We start from the raw sequence: 20,548 nt of genomic DNA on the forward strand, positions 1-20,548 counted from the left end.
ACGAATACTTCAATTAAAAAATAGTCAAAGATAAAAGAACAAAAAGAAGACTAATATTCATGATTGGCAATAGACTTTTACATTCTCTGCAGGTGAGAGTATGAATTGACATAACCTTTCTAAAGGCCAATTCAACAAAATGTACTAAAACTTTTATTTTTTTTAATGCAGAGCAGTTAACCCAACTGTTTTGAGATATACGTCTTAAGGAAATAATTAAGGACATGCATTGTGAGCCATGGGCTTCCCTGGAGGCTCAGATGGTAGAGAATCTATCTATAATGCGGAAGATGCAGGAGGTGTGGGTTCCAATTCCTGGGTTGGGAAGATCCCCTGGAGGAGGAAATAGCAACCCACTCCAGTGTTCTTGCCTGGAGAATCCCATGGACAGAGGAGCCTTGTGGGCTACAGTCCAGGGGGTCGCAAAGAGTCTGACTCCACTGAGCAACTGAGCATACGTGCACAGTAAACATGCACTGATTTAATAATGAGGACAAAAAATAGAACAGAAATTATTTTTTTTTAAAAGGAATCACAGAGTCCCAAGTCCAGTCTCTGGGCCACCAAGAACAGGAGGGTTGGACTGAGTCATACAACTGACCCACACACTCCTCAGAGGAAGTTGATGACCTCTTCCCCTCAGCACCCTGCTGGTCCAACAGAGGCTGGTCCTTCCCTGAGAACAAACAAGTCATCAGCCCCCAACTCTTCCCACCCTTCTTTAGTGAGATCAGCCCCCAGCACAGGTCCTTGCCCTGGAAACTGGACGCATGGACACGGGCTGACCCTGCCAGAAGAAGGTCCTAGAGGCAGCATAGGGGCACTCACTCCAGGCTTGGCCCCTGTTGTCCACACGTGGGTTTGTTTTCCGCAGATAGATTTCTCTCCCAGCCTAAAAACACCCTTTTGACTCTCCTGCCCTTGGTTAAGATTCACTAGAGACTAAGGTGGCTGCTGCTGCTCTCCGCAAGTGCTGATGGCCCAGCCTCGCCAGTACTTGGGCTGCCGCCTCCCTCCACTGTCCCGGACCAACCCCGGAGCATGTCTCAAATTGCCCCTAGGAGGCAAAAATGCCAGCTGACCGCCACAGTGGCAGTGCGGTGGCCGGGAGCCACCCCCACGAGGCCCCGAGCGTTGCTGGGAATTCGTTTGCATCCCGTTTCTGGTGTCCAGAGAGGGGACCAGGGCTCATCCAGCCGGAATCAATCGGGGAGGCGCACCCAGCCCAGACAGTCGGCGGCAGGGACCCCTCAGCGGCCTGCCTCCACCCCACCCCAGCCCCTCGCTGTGCCTGGAGGCTCCTGGTCGCGGGCCGCTTCCTTCTCCTGGGGGGGTACCCTGAGAGCCCCCACGCTGCCCGGAGGTCATCGGTCCAGGGTCTCTGGGTGAGGTCATCCCGGGACGCGAGTTCCCGCCCCTCCTGGAGTCCTGGACTTTCCCATCACAAAAGGCATCTTCTGCCTCCTCCGTGGCCAGCGAGGACCCTCTGCGCCATCCCTGGGGACTGCCTCGTCCTCCCCCTCTGCCTACCCTGCCTGCGCGCCCACATCAAGGGGGTTTTATGCACGCTCCCTCACTTTTGACTAACATAGGGGTCTCGGATCCTGCGGCCTCCTCCAGTGAGGTTCGGACGCCAGAGCCCGCAAAGCCCAGGCTTCGCGAGGCAGATGGGGGTGGGGGGTGCTGCGGCAAGGGGGTGGTAGCTGCAGGGCCGGGGTCCGCTGCCCCGGAACGCAGGACTCGAGGTTTCTTATGGACACAGCGCCACCCCCACCCCCGCATGACCGCCGCGGGGAAAGCCAGGAAGAGGAACGGGCTCCCGGGTCTGAACCGCTCGCTAGGGGCACAGGGCGCTGCTGGTCACGCGAAGAAACCGACTCAGGTGCGCTGAGCAAACGGGGAAAAAAAAAAAAAAAGAGGTGAAGGTCCCGCAATTAGACCGCCTCAGAGCTGTAGAGTTCAGGAAAGGTCATAAGTAATTCACTAAAAGAGCAAATTTTAAGGGGAAATTTGAGACAGTAATAGCAGCAGCATCTGGAGGAACCGCGGGGAGGGAGGTGGGAGGAGGGGGTTGTGAATCAGACTTTTGCATAGGGACTCAGATTTTGCAATAGGCGCTTAATTAAAAATAAAATATATTGATGTGGTAGGCAAGTCGCGTTCCTGGGAAGGTAAAAATACAGTGGACTCCCCCACACCCCAGATGCTCCACCTGCCTGCTGTAATTACAGGGCTTCAGAGAGGAGGGGGGAAAAACACGACAGAGAGAAATCTGCTTGCATATTTTTCTTCTATTGTGCTGGACTCATTTGAATTATAATGTGTTGCAGGCCAGAGTAGGAAATTTTGTGCCTTGAATAATGAATCCCCCTGGAGCCCACGGTACCTGTACTTCTCTTTAGTGTCCTCTGAGAATAACGTGTTCGACATTCAAGTGACAACGCTGGAAAGGATTTCAAAGCCCTGGAGCCCCAGCCAGCTCTGCACCCTGATGGCTCTTCTGCCTGCCCTCTCTTTGGCTTCCAAATGCAGCAAGTTCTTTCTTTACTTAAAATATATTCATCTTTTACACGGGTCCTGGTTGTCCACAGAAACACAGCCCAGATAAGCAGGCTCTTCTAAATTTGAACCAGCCCTGCTGGTACAAAGGTTCCAAACTGCTAAGGTCCCCAGTATACTACTTAGATTTTTTTTTAATGGAAAAACCAGGGACCAGAGAGGTGCAATGTCTTGTCCCAAGCCAAAATAGGCTTTTCTGATGTTGATATTGTTTGACTGGCTCAGGCTGGCTTTCTATGAGGAAAAAAATAGTAAACACGCAGTAATTTAATAAAAGGGACATGGTTTAAGTTGTAAGCAGTATTCGAGCCTTTGGGACACTGCATGGTGCTGAGCAGCTATTTTGTAGAGGTTTGAATTTAAGGGGCAAATGCTGGGAAATATACTCAGAAAAATCTCAGGAAGATGAGAGAATAAAAGTTTTACAAAATAATAGAAGCAAATGGTCTTTCATGCCTGAACTTTCAGTTTTGTTTTTAGTTGAGCCTTCTTTCTAGTTTGAAATAGATTCAAAGCCTTTTTAAAAACAAGTAACTTTTTGGCCAGATATATTAGGATGTATCCATATAATACCATAGAACCAATTTTTAACAAGTTCTTAACTGATATGGAAGGATCTCCAAGATACATTACTGAGTAACAAGCAGATATACTACTATTTGAATGAGATGAAAAAATCAAAAGAGAGTATATATGCATATTTGTATAGCAGTAGACTATCTCTGGAAGAACATTGCTTTGGGGGATGGGCTGGGAGGACAGAGAGAGGCGACTGTCCTCTCTTTATCTAAATCCTTTGTCTGTTTGTTTTTAAATGATGTAAATTAATTACTTGTTTAAAAAAATAAATAAAACCTGATAAATAATTAAACTCATTCAAGCTATAATACAGCCCAGTCAAGACATGGTGATGGAGGAAGGGATAGCCTGGTTAATTGTTAATCCTGATTTTTTTTTTTTAGGTAATTGTATTCATTACTTCCTCATTTTTTCATTGAGTCTGTTAATAACTTGCCAAAGGCAGCTGATAGGAAGTTTTCTTTTCTGCCTGCCCCTTCTCTCTAACCAAAGCACAGCCAGGCAGGGAAATAACATGAAAATGGGCTATAGGAAGGAAGGGAATAAAGAAGCAAAGACCAGGTTTAATCAGCAAGTTAACAAAGGACAGCTGACTACACTCCTTTACTTTCTGAGCTGGGACATTTCTTGTGTGTCCTGAGAACTATTTCAGGACTATGTTAAGTCCCCGCTTATTAACATTCTGAGAGCTTTGAGCTGAAAAGCAGAGAACCCCAAAGCCTGGGAAAGGCAAGAACTCGGCCAGACCTTTGGGTCTGGCTGAACTATCCTGAAACAGCTCTTTAGAGTCTGCTGTACCACTTTGAGAAGCCACAAAGAGCAGGGAAACTTAGAGGGTCATCCCTATGGTTTGAGATGCTCCCCCCAAAACCTCTCAATCCTGTATCTAAGAAGCTTGGCTTTGCAGTTCAGCTGATTCCCAAGATACAGACAGTGCGCCCAGCTGGGCCCCAACAGGGGGCTGTCCTCCCAAAGACAAAACTGGAAACTTCCTCTGTTATAGGTTCTTCCTACTACTCCCACCTGCCTCGCAGCCAAAAAACCAAAACATCAAACAAGTAATATTGTAACAAATTCAATAAAGACTTTAAAAATGGTCCACATCAAAAAAATTAAATTCAAAAAAATTTTAAAAATCAAAACAAGCAGACCAAAGCAAACACATACACACAAAAACCCTTCTCTTTTTTCCCACCTGCTCTCTGAGTCCCTTTCACAGAGCCCAGACCTTCCTTTCTCCACTAAGAGCAGGGTTTCTTAACCTTGGCACTATTGACATTTTGCACCAGATAGTTCTTGGTTATCACAGGGCTACCCTGTATATTGTAGGCTGAAGTGAAGTGAAAGTTGCTCAGTCATGTCCGACTCTTTGTGACCCCATGGACTATACAGTCCATGGGATTCTCCAGGCAAGAATACTGGAGTGGGTTGCCATGCCCTCCTCCAGGCAATCTTCCCAACCTAGGGATCGAACCCAGGTCTCCAACATTGCAGGCAGATTCTTTACCAGCTGAGGCACAAGGGAAGCCCAAGAATACTGGAGTGGGTAACCTATCCTTTCCAGCAGATCTTCCCAACCCAGGTATCGAACCAGGGTCTCTTGCATTGCAGGCAGATTCTTTACCAACTGAGCTATCAGGGAAGCCTATATTGTAGGCTGGTTAGCAACAATCCTCACCTCTGTCTACTGAGGGCCTGTGACACCCCTCTCCAAGTTGGGGTGATGTATATACATGTTTGTTAGGAGTCAGAGATAGGCGCGCTTCCCTGGTGGCTTAGATGGTAAAGAATTTACCTGCAATGCGGGAGACCGGGGTTTGATCCCTGGGTTGGGAAAGATCTCCTGGAGGAGGACATGGCAATCCACTCTAGTATTCTTGCCTGGAGAATCCTCATGGACAGAGGTGCCTGCCGGATAAGGTAGAGGGCAGGTAACATCAAGATGCTGTGCTAAATGCTTTCATTTACCCCTCCAAATGCATTCTCCACCTTTCACCCTGCTCTGTGCATCAGAAAGTTGACTCTTACGAACTGCATTGATAGGCTTCATCAACACAGTCTCTCTCGCTTCTGGTTAGGTTTGGTCAATGGGAAGAACTGGCTGGAGTGGAGGGGCAGGGAGAGTATGAGACTGATTGCTCTGAATCCTTGTTGGCCAGCTAGATCGTGGCTGATTGACTGCTTCCCTCTTCCACAGGCCAAAGCTTCTGTCAGGAGGCTGTCCCAAAGAGCCACAGCTCTCTCTAGCATGCAGGAACAGCTCATTCCCCTAGGCCTTCAGGCCTAAAAGGGTAACAGTTTCCTGGGGTTGCTAACTCCAGGATAATACACCACCCATCACTGGTTTCCCGAAACCCTGCCCACATTTTTATTAGTCATCCCTTTATTAAAATCTCCCCAAATTAGTTTGAGTATGCCACTTGCTTCCTGCTGGGCCCTAACTGATACAGATGATATGGGAAATCATTTGATGGAGGGGTTGTTGGTCTGAGACAAGATTTAGGAATTCCTGGATTCTTTGACCAAACATCCAATAGATTGCAGTGCCTTGAAGCAAAGTGATAATGGTACTCTTTCTCTATTTCTCTCCCAATCACCAAACACAGGCCTAAGAGCTCCTACTCACAGCATGAGAAAACATTTGCCCTGATAGCAAGAGTAGAGGTTGTCCAGGTCACACCTGGCCTTCTAACAACAGACATGATTGAGGACTAAAAAACAGCATGAGAGAGAAAAAAATAGCAAGATCTTCCCCCAAGAGAGCAAGCCGTGTCCCCTTTATCAGCTAAGCCACACGAAAGGAAGAGGAAAATATTGGCATGTTCAGTCAAGTTCAGTTCAGTCGCTCAGTCGTGTCCGACTCTTTGCGATCCCATGGACTGCAGCACACCAGGCTTCTCTGTCCATCACCAACTCCTGGAGCTTACTCTGGGCATGTTAACCCCTTTGTAAGTGCATTATCTGGAAAACGAGTGTCTTCCAATTGAACATCAAACTTTCTTCATAGATATAGAATGTCTCCGTCTTAATTCTGATGTGTCCAGGAGAAGAAGGAAAATATGGCCGAAGGGGTGTCCTCTTCATTGTCCCCAGGGCTGTCTGGGTTGGACAGACAGAGGCTGTCCTGGGCCTCAGCCGCCAGGAGATGGGAAGGAGCAGAGCTCCTGTGTGGCTCTGACCCATGAGCCCCAGTGATGAGGAGGGCAGGTGCGGCAGGGATGAGCCCAGGGAGCCAGCTCTGCATCTGGCCGTGGTGCCTCTGGGCCAGGCCAGGACAACAGCCTCGATTGTCCCTCCCAACAGTAGCCCTGCTGATCCCAGAGAAAAGAAAGCCATGGGGCCATTCGGATCAGGCCTGCACAGGAAGAATGCTGCCCTTTCTCTGCAGCTCTGGGTCCCAGAGTCATGGAATCAACAGCTCAGAAGCTGGCAGTCCCCTCGGAGGCCTGGGCAGCCTCTCCCATGATCACATGGCCCAAGACACTCTGTTCTTTGTGACAGCAGCTTGGCTGGGTGGGCTGAGGACCTCTACAGACAAAGATGCTTCAGGTGGCCCCTGAACCCCCCTGGAAATTGATGGAAAGGCTTCTCTCCCCTGGGCTGTGCCTCCAGCCTGCCCTGCTCATCTGGTCTCTGAGTGCCCCCACAACCTGACGCTTGGCTGTTGTTTACATTAGAGACAGTTCCTCATCTGATGCTAGAGACAGCATCAGGCTCAGTGAGCACAAGGGCAGCACGGACACCCTCGGGCCTTTTGCCTCATGCAGCTAACGTCAGAGATGTTTTATTAAATGAGAGTTGAGGTCACGTTGCTTCTTGGATAAAAAGAACTTTGCTTCAAAGAAATTCACTTGCTAAACAACACTAGGAAAATTGCCAGACTATCACTAGGCACAGCCAGCCACTTTTGAGCTGCCCAGTGTTTCCAGAACTGCCAAGTAATTCACTCACATTAGATCAGGGCTCCAGAGAGCTGAGCGGGGAAACTCGTGGACCCTCAGTTTTCCCCTCTGTAAGAGGACAGAGGCTGGACTACATGAACCTCTAAGCTATTTCCAGCTCTACACTCCATTCATACTTGGGAACATCCTGTCTCTTGGCACCTACTAAGGAAAAGGTAGCCAAGAAGGAAAAGGAGGCGGTGCACCTGTGGGGGCAGACCGCCTGGGTTCAAATCCCAGCTCCACGACTCACCATCTGTATAACCCTGAGCGAGTCACTTCATCTCTCTCCCCTTCAGCTTCCCTATCTGAAAAGCGGGGAAAACATTAGTATCTGCTTCATGGGGTTGTCGCGAGGCTCAAATATAATAACACCTGCAAAGCATTTTGAAACACACCTAGCACAGGGCAGCTCCCTGTGAGCATTTGCTCTTCTCATTGCTCTCTTTGCTTGCACAGAATACCATCTGAGTCTTTTCCTGTCTCTAGTGCAGCCTTGCTAAAAGCAATTTGGCAAATGGGCTCTCACAGGGCAGAGAATGGTATTTTTCTGGGGGAATTGAAAATAATGCCAACTTTATTCCCTTCTCAGCTAGCATTCTCTTGGGCTGGGAAGGAGGCTTGGCGAGGGAGCTGCCGTGCCTTACAAAACTTGGCAGGATGCCATTTCATCCAGATTGGAGAAAACAGTGAAGCACAGAGAGGGGCGTAGTCCAGAGCCTCCCTGCAAGTCATGGAGAAGTGCTAAGCCTTCTGCCTGATCCTGAGTCTGTGGAAGGTTCCTTCGCCCACCACCCACCTCCCAGCTCCTGCTTAGAAAGGCTTGCATCAAGTCCCAGGTCTGTGCTCAGAACATTCTACACACAGCTGATCAGCTGGGCCATGCCAATGAGTCATCTTGCAGCATTTCCAGAGGCCCAGAAGCCTACTCTAGGGGCCAAAGTGCTGGTCAGTAACTGTAGTTGGATGGAAACTGAGGAGCCATTGGCCCCTTGGACCAGGAAAACCACCACAGAGGGAAGGACAAGTCTAGAGGCCCCCATGGTTAACTCCCAGGCAACACAGGGTAGGACTCCAATTTCAATGGACTAAGACCTTGGAATTCCAGGCATACAGGGCCCAGGAGGCCCCATTAGCCAGCTAGTGCCTACATAGCCCATTAACAAATTGGAATTAGACAAGGCCCTGGGTATGTCCACTTCACTTCTCGAGATCCCACCCCCTTCCCTAGCCTGCTCTGCCCTTTGTAGAAAGTACCTCTGGCTTCCCTTGTCCTCTGACTTCTGGCTGGGTTTGGCAATAGGAAGTAGTACCATGAGAGCTGAAGGTGAAACTCAAGTGAGCTCAGGGCGTTCAGTCCCTGGTCCTCACTCACCCCACTCCATCCTGACCCCTTTACCTAAAGACATAACCACCTCACCAAATCATGTTCTCTGTGTCCTTCTGGGCCCTGATACAAGCCAAGTGCTAGGCCAAGGGCTCGTCACCCCATCAGTTTTGCCTTCTCTTTTTCTTTTTGCATATTCATGGCAAACAGATGGGGAAACAGTGACAGATTTTATTTTCTTGAGCTCCAAAATCTGTGTGGACAGTGACTGCAGCCACAAAATTAAAAGACACTTGCTCCTAGGAAGAAAAGTTATGACAAACCTAGATAGAATATTAAAAAGCAGAGACATCACTTTGATGACAAAGGTCTGTATAGTCAAAGCTATGGTTTTTCCAGTAGTCATGTATGGACGTAAGAGTTGGACCATAAAGGAGGCTGAGCACCAAAGAATTGCTGCTTTTGAATCGTGGTGCTGGAGAAGACTTTTGAGAGTCCCTTGAACACCAAGGAGATCAAGCCAGTCAATACTAAAAGAAATCAACCCTGAATATTCATTAGAAGAACTGTTGCTGAAGTTGAAGCTCCAATACTTTGTCAACCTGATGTGAAGAACTAACTCATTGGAAAAGACCCTGATGCTGGGAAAGACTGAAGGCAGGAGGAGAAGGGGATGACAGAGGATGAGATGGTTGGCTGGCATCATCAACTCAATGGAAATGAGTTTGAGCAAGTTCTGGGAGTTGGTGATGGACAGGGAAGCCTGGCATGCTGCAGTCCGTAAGGTCACCTAGAGTTGGACATGACTTAGCAACTGAGCAACAACAACCACAAAAGAATACCTATGACATGTATGCAAAATATGAAGTCACACCCAACTTAAAAATACAAGTGTATCAATGCTTTTGAAACTTTGTGTGTTTCACAGCCACATTTCCATCACCAGACATTCACCCATGCAGGTACACACACACACATGTAGTTCACTAAAGGCTGGGGAAAACAAATCACTTTCTTTTTTCACTTGTCAGTTCAGGGTTGATAGCCCAGCTGGCACATCTGAACCAAGAGCCCATGTACTGGTAATGCCATGGAGTAGCACAGCCACACAAAGTCAGATCCTCAATGGTGGAACGCAGGAGGCAGGGAACACAGGTCATTCCGATAGTCCTTTCTGCTTCCTAATAGGGAATGGGGACAGACTGCCACACACCCAGGACGCTGGGGCAGCTTTCCTTCCTTCCTGCTGTGATAATCATTACTGTACACAGACCAGCAATTTGGCGCCTCAGCAGCCAGACTCCTGGTAGGTGCCTGAGCCTGACCATTATGGAGGATATTATGATCGTGATTACAGGATGGCTGAGCCGTCCAGCAAAGTGACCGGTAATTTGCAATCTAATGGCCATTCAGTGGTGGGTAATATTATGGACCTAACCCTGCAATTGTAAAACAACCAGCCCTCTCTAATGTAGCAGTTTTCCCATCAAAAGCCCAGCCTTCGCTTTTGATTTCTGGCTAATCAGTAGCTGTGCCAGCTTTGGCTTCAGCTTTGGAGAAGCTAAACAAGGGAGCGTGAAATGATACACTCCTCTTAGGGCCCCTGAATGAGAAGTTTAGGCAGCTCTGTCAAGTGAAGGAAAAAACAAGTGAAAGAAGCATCTGGAAGGCAATTTCATTTCTTAAAAGAGCAACAGAAGCTGGTCCCAAAAGCTTTGCAGAATGTACCAAGTGTTTCCTGGGAATCTGGAAGACTGACATAGACAAGTGTGTGCACATGTCCACACCCACAGCCCATCCTGTTTCTGGATGCACACACACACATACGTGCACACACACACATATACACCCACGCACAGGAGAATACTGTTCTTTCCACCCAAGGTCGCTCACTGACAGAGACTCCCAGAATAGGCGCTGAAGGTCTCTGCTGCATGCTGGCCACAATGCTGCTTGTGGGCCCAGCTCCGTTCCATCTGCCTCAGTGTCAGCGGGCCTTGTTGGGAGAGAAGTCAGTCTGATTACAGGCCCAGGTCATACGTGGCTCACAGTCTGCTGGGACACTCATTTTATGCCACTCCTCAGGACCATACAGCGCAGTAGGCAGGAATGGTTGGCACTCATGAATTCAAATCCATCACTAATGCCTGGGGTGACCTTGAGCAGTCAACTTAGCCAAGAATACATCGTTAACTTTCTGCCCGACAAGGCAATGGCCTGGCTTTTCTGAAGCTCAGTTTCCTCAGCTATGAAATAGGGATGATATAGTACCTTCCCTATCTCACAGAGGATATGCTGTGAACCAACTGATCTCTTGTCTGTGTAAGTGTTTTTGAAAATAAACTAGGATATAGAGAAGCTAGGGAGTGCTGGGTACTGGCCTGCTGGGGGAATTAATAGCACATTCTGCCTCAGCCCCTCCCCCTTATCTTAGCTCTTATGAGGAACCCCCTGATTAGCTGTTTGGCAAACCTCATCTGCATTCTGTGTTGGCACGTGCCTGCAGACTGGCTCTCCAGCTGTGTATTGACCATACTGTATTAACAGCCATGGCCAGGAGAACTCCAGAATGGAAGGAGGGAAGTGGGAAAAAAAGGAGGGAGGGAAGGGATTGGAGAGGGAGGGGAGGGAGGGAGAAAGGCAACAGGGCTCAGTTGTCTCAACCCACAGTCATATTACAGGTGGAGAGTAGTGGCTTTCCAACACACACGGTGGGGTCTTACCTTTCCAATTCCGCCTTCTTTCCTAGGCAGAAAGGACACCTTGCCATGCCCCCTCACAATTGCAAGCCATTCCCAACAAAGCAAAGCTTAATGAGCACAGAGTCTCCTCCTTTCCTTCTAGAACTTGCACCAGGTCACTCCCAGAGCAAGGAGGCAGCAGGAGCAGGCAGTTGAGCGATTAGTATGGCGCCTTCCAGTTCTGGTTATAAGTGATCCATGTGGTCAGAAAGGGACTACGACCTGTGAGTCTTCACCCAGCCCTGAGGTTCAGCCAGAGCCTGGTTGTGCCCCTCTTCTGACCTGCCTCACTGTTGCGTGTCTCACCCAAGGGACATGGGACAATCGAATGTCCACTCCAATGGGGAGGGGGAACACAGGAACCAGAGTCCAACAGGTAGATGGGTCCAGCCAAGAGAGACAATGAGTAAGATGCAATTCCTATTGTCCCTGGCCTCGAGTCTAGATTTGGAGTGCCTGCCTGCAATAAATTCAGAGGAGGCTTGCAGTGGAACTGGAGGGTGAACGGGGAGGTAATTGATAAATAGCTAAAGAGAAAGAGATTGGGCAAGCAAGAAAGCAGATTGATTACACTACCAAGAAAGAAAATAGATAACTCTAGAAACCATGGTGGACATTGGGTTGCCTCTTCCAAATCCCTTCCACCTTAGATGATTAATCTAAGTCCATAGAGTAATCCCACTGGACGTGCAACTGAACTGGAGTCGATGAAACATGGGGGAAATTTTCCTCCCTCTCAAGAGAAAGCCCTAGGAAAGGAAAGTCCTTCTTCTTTCAGATATTATTGCATTCACAATGTGATAACTGAAACAGTTGTAACCATCCTGCTACCAACCAGATGATGAAGGTGAAAGTGAAATTTGCTCAGTCATGTCTGACTCTTTGTGACCCCATGGACTATATAGTCCATGGAATTCTCTAGACCAGAATACTGGAATGGGTAGTCTTTCCCTTCTTCAAAGGATCTTCCCAACCCAGGGATCAAACTCAGGTCTCCCTCATTGCAGGCGGATTCTTTACTAGATGATGAAGTAAATATAAAAAAATGGCAGAAGGGAGCAGAAAGAATATGGGTTCTTGATGACATCATTCATCTAAGAAACAGCCAAGCCTGGCATCTATCCAAACTGGATCTTCAAGTATGTAAGATAATGCATGTCCTTTGCTATGTTATACTGTGCTCAGTCATGTCTGATTTTTTGTGACTCCTTGCACTGTAGACTGCCAGGCTCCTGTGTCCATGGGATTTTCCAGGCAAGAATATTGGAGTGGGTTTCCTCCCAATGGATCTTTGCAACCCAGTGATCGATCTCACGTCTCCTGTGTCTCTCGCATTGGCAGGTGGATTCTTTACTGCTGAGCCATTTGGGAGGCCTCTGTGTGTCCTTTATACATGCCCTAATACAGTCTCAGTAAGATTTTCTGTTAGTTGCCTCTTAGGCTAGCACCTTACTGGATATAAGAACACAAGCCAAGGGAAACCAGGACACTAAGGCCAGAGTGGACTCACACACCACATTCAACACTGAACTGATGAGGGCCTTTCTAACTGCTCCCTGTAAACCTAGGATCAGTCCCAGCATAGTGTGGAGCCAGCTGAGTCTACAGGTGTGGAATTCCCAGCTTCAGCTGCCAGTCAAAGAGCTAAGAGGGCACAGAGCCTGGCAGCACATTATAAAAGCCCACTCCAGGGCTTCCAGAACACAAATGTCCAGGCCAGTTAGGCACTTCCCCTTCCCTCTAGGGGCCTCCCCTCGCCTCCTCATCAGCCAGACCCCGCAGCTGCCAAGCATAGAGGCTGACTCCAAATGGGAACAGTGCTCCATGGAGCCCCTCTCAGAATGGTATATCCCTAAACATCTGAGGCTTTGGGGCACTTGTCCCCTGTAAAAGTCCTCATTCCAGAGCAATGGAAATAAATGCACACTGAAAAGCATCATCTCTCCAACCCTCTGCTTGGCATGCTGGGGTGGCAAGAAGGTTGAGTTGCACGTGTTTCAAATGGAAATCAGTATTTCTGACTCTAGGTATAAAGGCCTTCTGAGTTCTCAAGCTGTCTGTGACTAGTTCTCTTTCAACAGGACAGGCAGGCCAAAGATCATTGTTGTTCTTTAGTCACTCAGTCGTTTCTGACTCTTTCACAACCCCATGGACTGTAGTGTGCCAGGCTCCTCTGTCCATGGGATTTCCCAGGCAACAATACTGGAGGGGTAGCTTCTCCAGGGGATCTTCCTGACCCAGGGATCAAACCCGTGTCTCCTGCTTGGCAGACAGGTTCTTTACTATTGACCCACCAGGGAAGCCTCAACAAACATTAGTATTGACTTAATTACCCATCAGAGATGTGTAGAATGCCCAGAGCAGAAAAGTACATCAGGAAGCACATCTCTCAGTTTAATGGTGAGGAAACAGAGGTCTAGAAATTTGAGAGTTCATGGTACCACACAGTCAGTGACTGAGGCAGGGCTAGAGTCCAGGTCTTTTCACTCATGGTCCCTGTTTTTTCTTTCCTCAGATATGACAAAGGTCTAGGTGGGGGTGTCAAGAACAGGTGGCTAATGCTTCCAAATTAATAGTGCTACTGCACAGGGCCGTCTGGGGACAAAGCCGCTTTTACATCTAACCAATTTTTTTTTTAATCATAAATCATGAGCAACAGTGTTGGTGGACTGTGTTGCCAGTAAGCACTTTTCTCCTAATCTGAGAAAGAGTAAAGGGGTTTCTTGCCATGGGCGTGGAACCCAAGCTGCACGAGCAATGTGTCAGCAGATGGTGTGGGTACAGAGCTAGTGAAGGGCATCCTGGTGTGCAGTGGGCACACCGCCCCCAAGAACAGGCTCTGGGCACAGGCAGAGCCCCAGAGTCAACTGCATTCTGTTGTCTGGCTGCCCAGAGGGGGCCCTTAGATCACAGCCATGCTCACATCCAGTGGGAGGTTGGGCCAGCTTCTCAGAGCCAAGGAAACTAAAGACCACCTCGCCCGCAAGAGGATCACAGCCCCCTGTGTAACCTCCTCCCTCTTAATCCGTAAGAGTGGGTGAAACTGGGCGTTTGAATTTTTATTATCCAACGTGGTGTCACTATGACAAACCTAGACATCGTATTAAAAAGTGGAGACATCACTTTGATGACAAAGGTCCATATAGTCAAAGCTGTGGTTTTTCCAGTCGTCATGTACGGATATGAAGGTTGGACCATAAAGGAGGCTGAGCGCTGAAGAATTGATGCTTTTGAATTGTGGTGCTGGAGAAGACTCTTGAGAGTCCCTTGGACAGCAAGGAGATCAAACCAGTCAATCCTAATGGAAATCACTCCTGAATATTCATTGGAAGGACTGATGCTAAGGCTGAAGCTCCAGTGCTTTGGTCTCCTGATGTAAAGAGCTGATTCATTGGAAAAGACTGATGCTGGGAAAGATTGAGGGCAAGAGGAGAAGGGGGTGACAGAGGATGAGATAGATGGATGGCATCACTGACTCAACAAACATGAGTTTGAGCAAACTCAGGGAGATAGTGAAGGACCAGGAAGCCTGGTGTGCTGCAGTTCACGGGGGTCACAAAGAGTCCGACGTGACTCAGCGACGGAACAACAGCATGGTGTCACAGGATACCAGGGAGAGGGGGAAGAAAGTCCCACAGGATGGAGAGCTCCCACCTTGGTGCAGCCCACCATTCTCACCTTCTCCCCAGCTCTCTGCAGGAGCTGACACAGAGGGTTTGTAGACTGTTCTGAACCCTGAGATTATAGAACTGGGGAGGACCTCAGAGATGACTCCCGGAGTTCCAGGGAAGGACTCTAGGGCAGGAACTAAGTGTTAGGGACAAAACTAAGATTTCAGATTTTCAAGCCCAACCTCCAGGGATTCTTATTCAGAAGGCTCAGAAATCTGCATGTTTAAGAAGCGCTTGGGTGACTTCCCAACCACGGTAGTGGGTCGGTACTCCCTCCACAAGAGACGAACCTGGGGTCCAGCGGTCCCAGTCACTAGGCCTGGGAGGGCACAGCACCAGAGAGGTCACAGGCCACAGACATGACTCCTTCTAGTGGGGCTGAGTATTAGTTCTGTACCCCACTGGCTGGGAGACTTCGGCAAAAGTCTTCTCAACACTCTGACCCAGAAATTCCACTATTAGAAATTCTCAAGAGGCCACAGGGCTCTGGCAGCAGTTTGTGATAGTAAAGGACTGGAACCAACATAATTTTCCATCAAGAAGAGACTAGTTGTATGAACTAAGGCGCATCCACGCTATGGCACGCTATGAAGATTCTACATGGAAAACAGCAAAGCAGCAGGCTCTGCACGTGCTACCATAAGCAGTGAAAAAGGCAAGGTGTGGTCCAAGGCCGACATCTGTACCTCCATCCCCTCCTGCCCACCTCAGTGGTCTCTTCCTTCTTCCTCCACCCTTATGTTCAAAAAAGGACCTCAGCCTGGTGGATTCCATCTCACAAATGTCCCTGGATTCATGCACTTCCATCCATGCTGCACCATCTCCGTGTGGATTCCTGCAGCATCTTCCCAAGCCAGTCTCCATGATGCATCCTTACATGCAGATCTGACCACTCCAGTCCCTCTGCCATTAAACCCCTTCAGTGTTCACCATTACCAATGTTTCAACAGGGCCCAGAAAGTCATTCCTGACTCCTGCATCCCTCTCCAGCCCCATCTGCTGCAACTTCCCATTCTCTTAACATACATTTTTAAGTCTTAAGATGCATCACATCTTCCCTTTTACCCCCATATGTGATGCCCCCTTCCTCCCTGCTCCCCTACACACACTCCTTATTTAGCTAAGGTGTCATCTCCTTTACAACTTTTCCTTAATCCCCTCCCTCCCACCATGCCGAGTCCAGGTGCCCCCATGATATCCCCTTGCCTCGTCCATGATAACATGTTCCTTGTCACTGTTATTGCATGATTCCTTCTCCATACATTTCAGGGCAACTTAAGCTCTAGGAAAGGAGATGCTGGGTCTACTTCATTCGTAGGTCTCCAGGGTCCAGCACTACCATGATGCAGATGCTTAATAAGTATTTGCCCAATGAATAATAGTATTCTCTGTGCATGCGTGTGTGCTAAGTTGCTTCAGTCATGTCTGACACTGTGCAACCCTGTGGACTGTAGCCTGCCAGCCTCCTCTGTCCATGGGGATTCTCCAGGCAAGAATACTGGAGTGGGCTGCCATCCTCCTCAGGGGCATCTTTCCAACCCAGGGATCAAACCTGTGTCTCTTATATCTCCTGCACTAGCAGCGGGTTCTTTACCACTAATGACACTTGGGAAGCACTACATTATATTAAAAATTATCTGAGCTAATCAGTGGTAAACTCTGTGTGATAGGTGCTGAGGACAGAAAGATAAAACAGTGTCTAGGACATAGGAAACTTTTTTTTTTAATGTCAAATACATACAGGATGGATCTTTTCCTCCTGTTGTATATTACACCACCCCAAGTTCTAACCAGTACTGGAGAGACACACAACATCACACAATAGTAACTCAAAGCCAAAGAAATAGGGTAGAGGAAACAAATACCATCATAGAGGTTAAAGAATTAACATTCAAATTCTCCTTCAGAAAAACAGACGACTTTGAAAGTTGATTTATTTTTTCAAGCTATGAAGAGCATAACCTGAGAAAAATATTATTTGGAGAACACTAACTAACCTATGTATCACATACTAGTGTTGAAGATCAGTGTTTCTCTAAATGTATTTAGATTTCATACAAGAATATATAGCTTCCCAGGTGGTGCTAGTGGTAAAGAACTTGCTTCCCAATGCAAGAGACATAAGAGATGCAGAGTTTGATCCTTGGGTTCGGAAGATTCCCCCAGAGGAGGGCATGGCAACCCACTCCAGTATCCTCACCTGGAGGATCCCAAGGACAGAGGAGCCTGGTGGGCTATGGTCCATAGGGTCACACAGAGTCGGATACAACTGAAGTGATTTGGCACACACACAAGATATAAGCATCCTCTTTTTAAAACTTCTTTCTTTATTCCAGTTTTATTGAGATATAATTGATATATAGCCTTGTATTCACTTAAGTGTAAAACATAAGGATTTGATACAAGTATATGTTATAAAATGATTACAAGAAATGTAGTCAATGTTCATCACCTTACATGGTTACATTTTTTTTTTCTTGTGACAATTCATCTTTTTCTGTAGGGCACCTGTCACAATTTGCAACAGTATGCTTAGATGAGCATTTATTTATTGAATATTTAGCTCTGCCATTTGCCTTTAAGCTATGATAAAGGTAAGAACAATGACTATCTTGTAACACCAGAACCCCACACATGTCTGAGCCCTTGGTAGGTGTTCAGTAAATATTTGTTCTCGGAATGAATGGATGCATGACTGGCTACATGCATGAGTGAACACACAGAATGCAGCATGGGAGCTCGCTCATCCTCGGAAAAATACTGAGCATTAGATAGGAGAAAGTCATCATGAAACCACCCTGATGAAAGACAAAAAAAAAAAAAAAAGAAGTAAGGATGAGCCAAGGTCACAAGTGAATCAGTTTTGTTTGTTTTTTCTTAATGGAGAGACAACCAAAAATATGGAACCAAGAGGAGAGATGCTATAATAGACCACTGACCATCCATTCAGAGCATTGTTATACCACTGAGCTATAAATAAAATCCTGCTTACCTAAACAGAGCTAGTGAGCTTATGTGTTGTTTGTGTTTTGCTTAGACGAGAACACCATGGCTGCCCCGTCAGCCTCCATGTTCAACTATCCCAATCAACTGCCGGCTACAATTAGGGAGTGCTGAGAAAGGGCATTGGAGAGAAATCAGCGTGCATATTTTGTCTTCCATTGTGGCTGGCTCATTTGAATGATAATGTATTGCAGTCTGGGGTATAACACGACTGCGCTGAATAATGAGGCAGCCCTGGACTCCAGGTACCTGAGCAGCCGGTTAGTAGCCAGCAACAAAGCAGGGATAGCATCTTTGGGCAATAAAAAGATGATCTCAGTGTGGGAGGAGACAGATGCTAGGAAATACCCCACTGCAGGCACCACTGGGAGCTTCCATCATTGAGAGCTTCATTTTCTTTATTCATGGTCATTTTTCCAGCTGAGAGACTTAAAAGCATCTGGCTGGTGGCATCCTGAGGTGATGAAACATGTCGGGGAAGGAAGTGGGGAAAGGCCAGAGAAGGTCCAGAATCCCCATCCCAAGGGGACACTTAACACCCATGAGCCTGCTATCTGTCTTCAAGGATTCAGAAAAAAGCTTGGCTCAACTCAGGGGACAGAGTCAGAGGACAGCTGAAGGGCTCTACCAGTTTGAGGATTTTCAAATATCCCTTTATTTTTGTTAACATAGACATCCCTTGTAAGAAGCCCACCCGTGTTTAGACACCTGGTCCTGGAAACCTGAAGCCAGGTACCAAAAGCAGCACAGTAGGTGATTCAGAGTGTAGTTTCTAGATCCAGACTGCCTGGGTTTGAAGCCTAGCCCACCACTTAGCAGCGGTCGTATAGTTGTGTGCCTTAACTCCTCCATCTACAAAATGCAAAAATGAGAATAATGGCCATTCCCCTTCTCCAGGGGATCTTTCCAACCCAGGAATCAAACCCAGGTCTCCTGCATTGCAGGCGAATTCTTTACCAGCTGAGCCACCAGGGAAGCCCATAATAGTATTTACCGCCTATGAAAATTTGCTGTAAGGTAATTGTGTAAATCAGTTAAAGCAGTTGAAACAGTGCCTCATACATATTTAACGCCTGATAAATATTAGTTGGGCTTCCCTGATGGCTCAGATGGTAAAGAATCTACCTACAAAGCAGCGGATCTGGGTTCAGGGGTTGGGAAGATCTCCTGAAGAAGGAAATAGCTACCCACTCCAGGATTCTTGCCTGGAGAATCCCATGGACACAGGAGCCTGGTGGGCTACAGTCCATAGGGCTGAAATTTGTCAGACACGACTGAGACTAACACTTGCACTTTTCACAAGTATTATTATCAGTTGTCCTTGGGCTTCCCAGGTGGAGAATCCACCTGCCAATGCAGGAGATGCAAGGGACACAGATTCGATCCCTGGGTGGGAAACAGCCCCTGGAGACGGAAATGGAAACCCACTCCAGTATACTTCCCTGGGAAATCCATGGACAGGGGAGCCTGGCAGGTTACAGTCCGTGTGGTCGGAAAGAGTTGGACACAACTGAGCATGCACGCACACGCACACGCACACATACACACACACACACACACACACACACGCACACACATCAGCTTTCCTCTGCAAATGCCAGGAGACACTGGATCTCCAGGTGGAACAGCATGACTGAATGGGATTGGCGTAGGTTCTGGAGTCAGACTGATCAGGGCCCCACTCAGTTACCTCCCAGCTGAGTCACCTTGGGCAAGCTACTTGACACCCTGAGCCTCAGCTTCTCATATGCAAACAGGAATGTCTACCAGTAACTACTTCATAGTGTTGTTGTGAGGGACAGACTACATAATACATCCACTGAAAAGAGTGCCTGGCACATAGTACACTCAACGAATGCTGTGTAATAATAATGCCAGGGTTGTGCTATCATCATCATTTAAACAGGCAATGGTATGCCATGAAATGTTCATTTGAGGAATTATCTGTCCCAACCTGTGTGCAGAGTACATCATGAGAAACACTGGGCTGGAAGAAGCACAAGCTGGAATCAAGATTGCTGGGAGAAATATCAATAACCTCAGATATGCAGATGACACCACCCTTATGGCAGAAAGTGAAGAGGAACTAAAAAGCCTCTTGATGAAAGTGAAAGTGGAGAGTGAAAAAGTTGGCTTAAAGCTCAACATTCAGAAAACGAAGATCATGGCATCTGGTCCCATCACTTCATGGGAAATAGATGGGGAAACAGTGGAAACAGTGCCAGACTTTATTTTTTTGGGGTCCAAAATCACTGCAGATGGTGACTTCAGCCATGAAATTAAAAGACGCTTACTCCTTGGAAGGAAAGTTATGACCAACCTAGACAGCATATTAAAAAGCAGAGACATTACTTTGCCAACAAAGGTCCATCTAGTCAAGGCTATGGTTTTTCTTGTGGTCATGTATGGATGTGAGAGTTGGACTGTGAAGAAAGCTGACTGCTGAAGAATTGATGCTTTTGAACTGTGGTGTTGGAGAAGACTCTTGAGAGTCCCTTGGACTGCAAGGAGATCCAACCAGTCCACTCTAAAGGAAATCTGCCCTGGGTGTTCTTTGGAAGGAATGATGCTAAAGCTGAAACTCCAGTACTTTGGCCACCTCATGTGAAGAGTTGACTCATTGGAAAAGACTCTGATGCTGGGAGGGATTGGGGGCAGGAGGAGAAGGGGACGACAGAGGATGAGATGGTTGGATGGTATCACCGACTCGATGGACATGAGTTTGAG

At 47.6% G+C, this 20,548-nt stretch overlaps 1 long non-coding RNA gene across 1 annotated transcript; it reads left to right on the top strand.

The window, feature by feature from the left end:
* Positions 1 to 1,152: 1,152 nt before the first annotated feature.
* LOC123330540 lies at positions 1,153 to 3,430 on the top strand. Its single transcript, XR_006546535.2, has 2 exons — positions 1,153 to 1,882; positions 2,331 to 3,430. It is a non-coding gene; the product is annotated as an uncharacterized LOC123330540 (long non-coding RNA).
* Positions 3,431 to 20,548: the final 17,118 nt, after the last annotated feature.

Source organism: Bubalus bubalis, chromosome 19 (assembly GCF_019923935.1).
Source record: "Bubalus bubalis isolate 160015118507 breed Murrah chromosome 19, NDDB_SH_1, whole genome shotgun sequence".
NCBI classification, from domain to species: Eukaryota; Metazoa; Chordata; class Mammalia; order Artiodactyla; family Bovidae; genus Bubalus; species Bubalus bubalis.